The 11,157-nt window shown below is 45.9% G+C and overlaps 1 long non-coding RNA gene across 2 annotated transcripts; it reads right to left on the reverse strand.

Annotated features, from left to right (window-relative positions):
* Positions 1-6,753: 6,753 nt before the first annotated feature.
* On the reverse strand, positions 6,754-10,290 carry LOC127681733 (uncharacterized). Of its 2 annotated transcripts, XR_007977163.1 has the most exons (5): positions 10,215-10,290; positions 8,711-8,835; positions 7,805-8,020; positions 7,524-7,702; positions 6,754-7,370 (listed from the first exon to the last, which is right to left on the reverse strand). It is a non-coding gene; the product is annotated as an uncharacterized LOC127681733 (long non-coding RNA). The 2 variants fall into 2 exon arrangements; XR_007977164.1 differs by lacking the exon at positions 8,711-8,835.
* Between the last annotated feature and the right edge of the window lie 867 nt (positions 10,291-11,157).

Raw genomic sequence — 11,157 nt, forward strand, 5'->3', positions numbered from 1 at the left:
CTGGGATCTGATGCCCTCTTCAGGTGTGTCTAAAGATGGCTACAGTGTACTCATATAAATAATATAAATAAATCTTCTTTTAAAAAGTCACTGTACATAATTTGCTGACTAAATATCCATTTGTTGGGGATGCAGGTTCAACACCTTTCTGTATGTTTTTTTTGTTTCTGTTTTTGTTTTTTGTTTGTTTTGGTTTGGTTTGGTTTGGTTTGGTTTGATTTGGTTTTTCGAGACAGGGTCTCTCTGTGTAGCCCTGGCTGACTAAAACTCACTCTATAGACCAGGTTGGCCTCGAACTCAGAAATCTGCCTGCCTCAGCCTCTCAAGTGCTGGGATTAAAGGCACCACTGCCTGGCTCTGTATGTATTTTTTGAAGATCTATTTTATCATGTTTAATCATAAGTAGGTATATATGCTTGCATGTGGGTCTGAACACATGAGTGTAGGTGCCCATGGAGGCCAGAGGCTTCAGATCTCCTGGAGCTGGGACTATAGTTGTGAGCTGTCTGATGTTGTGCTAGAAACTGAACTCTGCGTCTCTGGAGAATAGCAAGTGTTCTTAGCCACTCTTAAGAGCCATCTCTCTAGCTGTTCAATTTGTACTTTAAATTATATAAAATAGAAATCTGTGTTCTTAAGGGGAAATTTCAAGTAAATGTGGAGACTACTGGACCACACTTTATGACTTGGGACCTGTGGTAGGGATGGTGACCCATGGTTGGTGTCAGCCACGGTGCTCCAAGGATGTATTTCAGGTGTGGAGCTAGCAGTACTTGCCCACAGATGGCAGAATACAGTGATAACTTCTAGGTTGAGGGCCTGAACATTGAATAAACGGTAGAGAAGGAATGAGGAAGGGAGAAAGCAATGGGAAGAATGGGGAGGAACACTGGACTCTACTTAGATTTAAGATGCTCCTGGACCCCTGTGATGATTGACCATGTCAACTCAATACAACCTAGGATCACCTGGGAAGAGTCTCAAGGATTGTCAACACTGGGTTGGCCTGTGGGCCAGTCTTTGTAGGTAGCCTTAATGAAGGTAATGAGTGTGGGAAGACCCAGCCCATGGTGGGCAGCACCATTCCCTAGGCAAAGGGGCTTGAATTATATGAGTGCAGAAATTGTGCTGGACACTGGGGAGGCAGAGGCATGCGGATATTTGTGATTTTGAGGCCAGCTTGGTCTACATAGTGAGTTCAAGACCAGGCAGAATTACACAGTGAGACTCTGTCCCAAAAAAAACCCGAAAACCTTTAATGTTTTCAGAATACTAGTGAATGGATCAGTTGTTTGTTTGTTTGTTTGTTTGTTTACTAGATCTGAAGTATTTTGATTATTAACTTTTTCAGAACATCTTTAGTAACTGAGTTACTAACCTGAAGCTGTTGACAATGTCTGCAGATATTTTGGGTGGCACCTTTTGGTCTGAGCTGCTGCTACTGACGTTCAGTGGGTAGGACACAGAATGAAGCTGAATAACAGTACATAGAATGTTAGTGTGTGGTCAAATGACACAAAAGAATCTTGTTCTTTTATTCTTAAAGAATATTTGAGTTTATCTGTATGAGTGTTTGCCTGCATGCATGTCTGTACACCATGTGCATGCCTGATATCTGCAGAAGTCAGAGGGAGGCATCAGATGCCCTAGAACTGAAGTCACAGATGTTGTGAGCCACCACGTGGGTACCAGGGATCAAACCTTGGTCCTCTAAGGGCAGCCAGTGCTCTGAACTGCTGAGCCATCACTCCGACTCCTTGGTTTTCATTTTTGGCTGTCTTTAAACTCATAGTCCTCCTGCCTCAGCCTCCAAAGTGCCGGGGTTCCAGGCATGTATCACATCTCAATCATTTATATTGAAATAGTAGCCTTCCTGTCTCAGGAAAGCTACTAATGAACAGTCTAAAAAAAAGACAAAAAGAAAAACAGAAATTGTGCTGGATGTCAGCCCGTGAGCATCCATAAATTTATCTCTCTGCTCTTGGTCGTGTGGTAGCTGCTTTATGTTCCTGCTGCTTTTGTGTCTCAGCTCAGATGAAAGACTGTAACCTGGAACTGTGAGCTAATGCCTTTCTCCCTCATGTTGCCTTTGTCAGGATAGTCAGGATTTCTGTTTATCACATCAACAGAAATCAAACTGCTGTGAACAGACACCATGACCAAGGCAAGTCTTATAAGGACAACATTTAACTGGGGCTGGTTTACAGGTTCAGAGGTTTAGTCCAGTATCATCAAGGCAGGGAGCATGGCAGCATCCAGGCAGGCATGGTACAGGAGGTGAAAATTCTACATCTTCATCTTAAGGCAGCTAGTGGAAGACTGACTTCCAGGCAGCTAGGATGAGGGTCTTATAGCCTACACCCACAGTGACACATCTACTCCAACAAGGCCATACCTACTCCAACAGGCCCATACCTTCTAATAGTGCCACTCTCTGGGCCAAGCGTATACAAACCATCACATTCCACTCCCTGCCCACTATAGGCCAGTTCAAGCACGCGTTTATGGGGGCCACACCTAAATATAGCATAATGAAAAATAGGTTTGGTCCAACTTCTAAAGTCCCCGTAGCCTATAGCAGTCTCAACAGTATTAAAAGTCCAGAGTTCAAGGTCTCTTCTGAGATTCTTTCAATCACATAACTGTAATCTCAAAGCAAGACAGGAAACCAGCTGGGCAAACTCCAAACTCTGCATTTCCATGGCTGATGTCAAAGCACTCTTCAGATCTCCAACTCTTTATGCATGTTTATTGGCAGCAACAACCTTCTTTCTCCTGGGCCACTCACTCCCTGTCAACAGCTTTCCTCAGCAGATAGCTCAGGGCTCCGGCATCTCAAACATCTTGGGGTCTCCAAGGCAACTTCAATGTGATAGCTTCCGTGTCTGGGCTCCTTCAAAGAGCCTCCTCCAGCTCTGCCCTCTGTAGCACTCTTAGCTTAGGTTGATCCACTCCACTGCTGCTGCTCTTCTTAGTGATCAGCCCATGGTACTGGCATCTCCAATACACTGGGGTCTTCTGCAGCAACTAGGCTCCACCAATAGCTTCTCATAGGCTCTCTTCATGGTACCAAGCCTCGACTCCTTTGCATGACCCTTTAGTCCTGGGCCGTCAACTGCATGCACTTTTACCAATGGGCTTCCATGACTTCTCACAGTGCCAAGTCTCAGCTGCTTTTCATGAACCCTTTATGCCTTCAAAACCAGTACCACCTGGGTGATTCTTACATATTACCATACAGCTGCAACACGAGATACAACCTTGGCTATCTCTTGAACACAGCTTCTTTGTGCTCTCAGAAAACACTTCCCAGAAGATTTCACCTCAGTGATGCTGGCCTCTTCTGAATTACCACTTATTTCTTAGCTCCAGCATCACCAGCATCAATTGTCCCAGTCGTCTCCTCCTCCCCTTGACTCTAAAGCCACATGGCCAAAGCTGCTTGTAGGAGTTGGAACACGGCCCCCCTTGTTCTATTACATCATCACTAAGCTTGGCTGTCCCGAATCTTGCCTGTAGATTGACCTTGAATTTAGAGATCAGTATGCCAGTTTCCTGGGATTAAGGGTGTGTACCACCTTGCCTGGATCTAAATTTAGTTGGGTGGGCTCTTGCCTCAAAGTCCCGCTCCCTTAACCTGCTGTCTCCTAGAATTCAGGACTGGGCTCCATTTCACTTCCTGGTGCCCCTTAAATACTCAAACCATGTATTTTAATTTTTCTTTTTTAAGCTTGCTACACTTGTTTAAAATGCTCTTCAGGTCAGGCAGTAGTGGTGCATGCCTTTAATCCCAGCATTTGAGAGGCAGAGGCAAGGGGATTTCTGAGTTCGAGGCCAGCCTGGTCTACACAGAGTGAGTTCCGGGACAGCCAGGGCTACACAGAGAAACCCTGTCTCAAAAAACAAAACAGAAATAAATAAAAATAAAAATAAAATAAAATGTTCTTGCTCTTTGCTCTCCGCTCTCCCACACTCTCTCACCTCTCTGCCCCTGGGGTTCTTCCCCCCTCCACGTGGTCATGGCCAGCCTCCACTCTCTCTATTCTCTTTCTCTCTCTCTCTACCTCTCTCTCTCTACCACTAACTCCCATCCCCTATTCTGAATAAACTCTATTCTACACCAATAAATAAATAAATAAATAAATAAATAAATAAATAAAATGCTCTTCAGGAGATTTACCAGAGAACAAAGTCTCTGCTGGGCTTCTCTGAAACTTCCTTTGTCATTGCAATTAATCTGAGTTGCTCCACCTTAGCCTCAGGCAGACTCTTCAGTCTAGGGCAGAAAGTAGCTACATTCTTCACCAAAATACCACAAAAACAGTCTCTAGGCAGCATATTGAAATTCTCCTCTGAAACCTCTTGGGTCAGGTCTACACAATTCAAACCACTCTCAGTAACAAGGTCTTCCATTTTCCTACTAGGATGGCCCATTAAGCCCCATTTAAAGCATCCCACTGCTTTCCAAATCCAAAGTCCCAAAATCCACATTCTTCCAAACAAAAGCATGGTCAGGCCTATCACAGCAGTACCAACTTCTGTCTTAGTTAGGGTTTTACTGCTGTGAACAGATACCATGACCAAGGAAAGTCTTAGAAGAACAACATTTAATTGGGGCTGGCTTACAGGTTCAGAGGTTCAGTCCAGTATCCTTAAGGTAGGGCTTGGGGTTGTAAGGGGTGGGGGTAAGCATGAAGGACCCTAAGGGCTTTTTCCAGTCCCACATCCTCCTTACAGTTTCCCCCTCCTGCCTTGGGTCAAGGCTAGGCCAAGTTTTGTTCTCCATCCACAGGAACATTTTTAAGTAAAAACTTCTCAGAAAAACTACAGAATGTAGTCGGAATTTGGAACGTAATCAGGAATGTGATCAAATTAGGAGGTAGGGCCATTAGGGATATGACTGCATGACTTTGAGGGTGGCTCACTAAAGAATGAGATTAGCATCCTCATGAAATTGGACCAGGGAGCTCATCCACTAGCTTAATTTCTAGATAGTTTAAGGTACCATCGATGCCCAGAAAGATCAATAGGCACCTGACCCTCTGGAAAGTCCCAGGTAGAGTTCAAATGCCTGTCATGATCTGCCCATGCTTGCTAGACAATAGATTTAAAGATCAATATGCTTAGCCAATAAGTTTGAAATGTAACTTTGCTGATGTTAACCTGTGTCCCTCAAAAAGTATAAGAACTGTTTGTAATAAATAGAAGAGCCATTTGGGGGTCACCTTCTAGTCACTCTCCTTGAGGGATTAACTGAAGGTCAACCCCAACGTGCCAGAAAATAAACCTCTTGCTTTCGCATCAATCTGCATATTGGTATCTCACTCTGGGTGTTTCAAAATAAGTACTACTGTCCGAGGGTCAGGATCTTACAATGGCAGCATCCAGGCAGGTATGATGCAGGAGTAGCTGAGAGTTCTGCATCTTCATCTGAAGACTGACTTCCAGGCAGCTAGGGTAAGGGTCTTAAGCCCACACCCACAGTGACACACCTACTCCAACAGGGCCACACCTCCTAATAGTGCCCCTCTCTGGGCCAAGCATATACCAGCCATCACATAGAATAACCCCAGGTGGGGTTTCAAGTGTGCAGTTTGACACAGGAGTATAGACAGTGGGAGAAATAGGGGCAAAGAGGTAACTTGAAAACAATGGTTATCTAGCTGCCATTTAAAACCCTAAGCCTGGATGAACTTGCCAAGGTGTTTCCAAGTTATGCAATTGGAACAAGAACCTGGGGTGGAAGGTGCCAACTTTGCTGGAGAATGATATAAACATGACCTTCAAATTCATGTCGGAATTTGGAACGCAATCAGGAATGTGATCAAATTAGGAGGTAGGGCCATTAGGGAGATGACTGCATGACTTTGAGGGTGGCTCACTAAAGAATGAGATTAGCATCCTCATGAAATTGGACCAGGGAGCTCATCCGCTAGCTTAATTTCTAGATAGTTTAAGGTACCATCGATGCCCAGAAAGTGATTCCTCAGCAAACCTGAAACCTACTGGGGACTTGATCTTAGACTTCCTGCCTCCAGAATTTTTTTTTTTTCCGAGACAGGGTTTCTGTGTAGCCTTGGCTGTCCTGGAACTCACTCTGTAGACCAGGCTGGCCTCATACTCAGAAATCTGCCTGCCTCTGCCTCCCAAGTGCTGGAATTAAAGGCGTGCGCCACCACCACCCAGCACCTCCAGAATTTAATGCATGAGTTTCTTCTGTTTATAAACTGCCTGGCATGTGATATTGTTATGGCAGTAGAGATGGATCAAGAAAAAATAGGGTAATTGTATAAATGGAAATCAGTGAAAAAAGAATACAGGGGTTATCTAATTTTTTTCCTCTCAAAAATAGGGGAGATAGGGATGGATGGACCAAGGTTGCTGGTAGTGTGGTGGATGGTACGTATGTGCAGGCTCAGTGCCTACTTCTGTATATGTTTACAAAAATTCTCTAATAAAAAGTGGGGGACAAGGCTTGAGATGGCTCAGGAGGCTAGGGGGCTTCCCAGCAAGCCTGACAACCGGAATTCACTCTCCGGGGACCTATATGATGGAGAGAGCCAACCCTGTAAGCTGTCCTTTGAGCTCTACATGTGCACCATGGTCCCCTATATGATGGAGAGAACCAACCCTGTAAGCTGTCCTTTGAGCTCTACATGTGCACCATGGTCTATGCACACACAGAATAAATAAATGTAACTTTTAAAAAGTTAAAAGATGATAGAAGATAGAACCACTGTATGGACTGTAATTTTATTTATTTATTTATTTTAGTAGTTTCTCTATTGCATTCTCTACACACAACTTACACAATCCACTGGTAAAGTGTAGTAAGACATTATAGAAAGCAGGATGGGGGAGATGGCTCAGTCAGTTCAGTGCTTGTTCCACAGCAGGTAGACATGAGTTTGATCCCCAGAGCCCATATTTAAAACAAAGCAAAACAAAACCTTTAAAAAAAAAAAAAAGCTAGCTTCTGCAGGGGCTGACAGGATGGTGGTGGCCCATTGGTCAAGAGCACTGGCTGCTCTAACAGAGGACCTGATCTTAGTTTCCAGCATCCATGTGGGAAGTCAGGACTGCCTGAAACCCCAGTTCCAGGGGGTTCTGACACTGTCCTCTGACCTCTGAGGGCACCAGGCCCCTGAGTGGTACACAGACAGACACACAGGCAGAACACCCATACATCAAAAAAGGAAAAGCAAGTCATAGTGGTATTGATCTGTCGTCCTATCACGTCATAGTGGTATTGATCTGTCATCCTATCACGGCAAACACGAGTGGGTGCCTGGGCTCGATGGGCAGCCAGCCTAACCAAAGCAGTCAGCTCCGGGCACAAGTGAGAGATCTGCTTTCAAAAAGCAAGAAGCCTGTGGAGTGATACGATACGCAAAGTTGACTTGTGATCTCCACATGCACACTTACCCACGTATACACATGAGCATGCCCATAGATGTACATACATGTAAATAACTCAATAAATATATAAATGTAAAGAAGTATAGAAAGCTTGTTGTAAATACCTTAAATATTTCCTTTGCAAATATCCATAGGTGCATCAGACAACGTTATAATTTTGTTGTTGTTTTTTCAAGGCAGAGTTTCTCCATGTAACCGCCCTGACTGTTCTGAAGCTCTCTTTCAGGCTGGGCTCCCGCATGTAGATCCACCTGCCTCTGCCTCCTGAGTGCTGGGATCACCACTGTTGTGAGCATGAAAGCACATACGTGTATTTAGTATAACAAAAGTTGTATTGTATTATGCTGAGGGTCATCACTTAATGTTCACACTGTAAGTTCCTTACCACCATCCTGAGCCTCTCTCCCTAGGGCTGGCTGTATCTTAGCCGCAGATCAGGTCCAGTCTCTAACAGAAGTCTCCAATTTGAGGGCCAGGGTCCTAGGGGAGACTCTCCAGCCACAGGGCAGATCAAGGTAGCATCTCTTCAGATATTCAAAGTATTTTTCTTGGTCTCTGCTTATATCCGTCCAGTGGGCATCATGCGGTTCTAGGCCCGTGCCTGTAAGTATAATAAAATAAATAAATGAATGAATAAATAAATAAATCTTTAAAAGGTAAAATAAAATTAAGAACGATAAAATCTAAAATAAATTAAAATTAAAACTCATTTTTCTGGTTTGGTGACATGGCTCAGTGTGTGTGGAAACCTGATGACCAGAGTTCAATTCTTTCCCAGCCAGAAGCTGTGGGTGGCTCTGTCTGTAATCCTAGCACTTCCACAGCAAAATGGGAGGCAGAGACGGGGAGAATCTCCTGGAAGCTTGAAGGGCTGCTCGCTTGAAACCCACAGCACGGTGGACATAAGAGAGACCTTCCACATGGTGGAAGGAGAGAGTCGACTCCCCACAGTGCTTCTCAGACCTCCCTCCATACAACTGCCCACACACAGTGGAGAGGACTTGGAGGCCGGGCAGCTCAATGCCGGGCAGCAGCAGCTGGGGTGAAACTTACACCTCACTGAATCGGGAAGCCGCGTGTTTAGGTAAGAAATGAGATGGGCCCTAGTGACCCACCTTGTTCCACACTCGCAAAGAAATAAGTAAAGCCACCTCTGACCGGGGACTGAGTGTTCAAACACGAGAGACTGTGGAGAACACTTCACTTTCAAACTGCAACAAGCAACGTCTTTCTCTTTGTATCCTTAGGACCCAGTAAAATGCTTATTCTGTAAATTTTGTAGAAATATTACCAAGAATTTATTTCTCCGGTTAGAAATGCAGGCTGATACCATAAAGTACCAGCAGGGGGCGGTGGCAGCCCTCCACGAAGGGCTCTGACTTCTGCTTTCCAAAGAATTGCTTGTTCTTAGTTTGCCTGTGAAAAGCAGAAACCTGGGGGTTATTGAAGTCCCCCGCCCATCTTCATACACCCCTGAAAGACCTTGAGTGCACTTGGGATACAGAGTCCCCTTCTTTTGGAGAAAAATGAAGGTTTCCTTTTCTCCCCCATAAATAGAAGAGAAATGGAGTATTTCTAGCACCTAGTGGGACAGTCAGGATGCTGGGCATGCGTCATGGTTATTCTGAAAGGCAAGTATTATTTTATTCCTTTTACAAATGAGGAAACTGAGGCTCAGTCTAATTCTCATAGCTAGCAAGAGAGGCCCAGGCCCAGGCCTGAATCTAGTCTCTGCCAATGTCCCCACTGCTTCCCTCAAAATATGCAGACAGTCCCCTCCAGTCTCTATGATCCCTCCAGCACCCAGCCAGCATTGGGGTGGCCATTCAGTGCTCCAGAGCCCTGGAGGGACTACCAGTGGATACAAGCCAGGGCAGCTGTAGGCTTGCTGGATGTACAACCAGGAAGCCTCACCCCTCCTGGTTGTACATCCAGCAAGCCTACAACATATGCATATCTCCACCTTTCTTTAATGGAGGACTGTTCACTCTGCCACTCTAACAGCTGGGCAGTCAGTGGCCAGGACTAGCTGTGTAGCTTGCATGCACCTATGCAAAATAAAGTGCCAAGTCCCTTTAAGAAAATGGGGAAGGGGGCCGTAAAGAGATGGCTCAGCATTTGTGAGTACTTACTGTTTTTGCCAGAGGACCCAGGTTCAAATCCCAGCACCTCCATTCCCACCTCGCAAGTGTCTGTAACTCCAGTCCCAGGGTATCTGACACCCTCTTCTGGTCTCCTTATGTACTAGGCTCACATGTGGTGACAGACTTACATGCAGTCAAAACACCACGCACATAAAAATAAGTATTATATTACAGTTGAGTGAAAGAGATGGCTCAGCAGTTGAGAGTTCTTGTTCTTGTAGAGGATCCAGATTTGGTTCCCAGCACCCACCTAGTGGTTCAAACCATTTGTGACTCCAGTCCCGAGAGATCAGATGGCTTCTTCCAACCTCCACAGATACATGCACACTTGGAGGCAAAATAGTCATACACGTAAAAATAAAATGAGTCTAAACTCTTTTAATTAAGAATTTCAGCCATAGTGTTCTACACCTGTAAATTCAGGTTGAGACTAGAAAGATGAGGCAGGAGGATCATTATGGGCTGTGGTACAGAGTGAGTTGCAGACCAATCTAAGGTACACTGAAATTGTGTGTGTGTGTGTGTGTGTGTGTGTGTGTGTATGTGTTAGAGATGCTGTGAAAGGTGGGGTGGGGGATATTCCTGCAAGCTAGAGACCAAAGACCCTGCTCTCCTCTCACCCCCACCCCCTCAGACGACGGCAGTACTCACTGTACAGAATCTGTCCACAGGCTGGTGTGGTCCCAGACTTCCGGGGGGCCTGGCCCTCCCTTTTCTAGCCAGAGGAGCAAGCTGTGCCTGAAGGCAGTGAGGCATGGCCTAGTCCTGCCTTATCAGGATGGCACAGAGCCCAGGAACCCCTCATATCAGGTGGCATGGCCTGGAACACTGTGTCCCCTTGCAGATGTGGAGATTCAAAGGCTAAGGTAGGGTGGGGGTGGCATCTCCTCATAGAGCCTCTCATGAGAGAAGCCAGATCAGATGGGCAACATGGGACCCCTGAGCAGAACTGAAAGTCTGTATGAGGCCAGACCGCTGCTCCAAAGCTGCTCATACTGCAAGACACCCCCCCCCCCCGCCTGCTTCTCGCCGGCCCTTGGTCCTTCCCTGTAGGGAATAACTTTACTCTGAGGAAAAGGCTCAAGTACACCTGCAGGCATTATAAAGGCCCACGGAATGAGTCAGGTACTGAGCTCAGGAAAGAAAAAGAATGGATACCTCAGATGGTTGGCGACTGGGCAGAATCGCAGTCTCCTCTAATGAGCCACGGCCAGAACCTGGAGAAGGGCTGAGTAAACTGGGCATCCTAGTGTGGTGCAGAGGAATCCGTGTCTTCCCCTTTCAAGAGAAAATCCCTGCAATTTCCCACCCTGGAGCAGGGCCCAGCCCATGAGGCCTGAATCAGTACAGAGGGCACTGAGACCCAATTCCATGGCCACCGGGGCTGGAAAATCCCTTTTAAATTCATTCTTCAAAAACACAGACAAAGCCGCCTGCAGATAGCTCGGTTTGCAGAGTGCTTCTCCATCTTGTAACACCACGCTGGGTTCAGTCTGCCTTGGCCCTCCTCCTGCTGGCTCTCCAGCATCCTGGGCCCCACAAACTGCCTGTAGTCTCTAATCCTAGCACTTGAAAAGTGGAGGTAGGAGGATCA

This window comes from Apodemus sylvaticus, chromosome 1, assembly GCF_947179515.1.
Source record: "Apodemus sylvaticus chromosome 1, mApoSyl1.1, whole genome shotgun sequence".
Taxonomy (NCBI): domain Eukaryota; kingdom Metazoa; phylum Chordata; class Mammalia; order Rodentia; family Muridae; genus Apodemus; species Apodemus sylvaticus.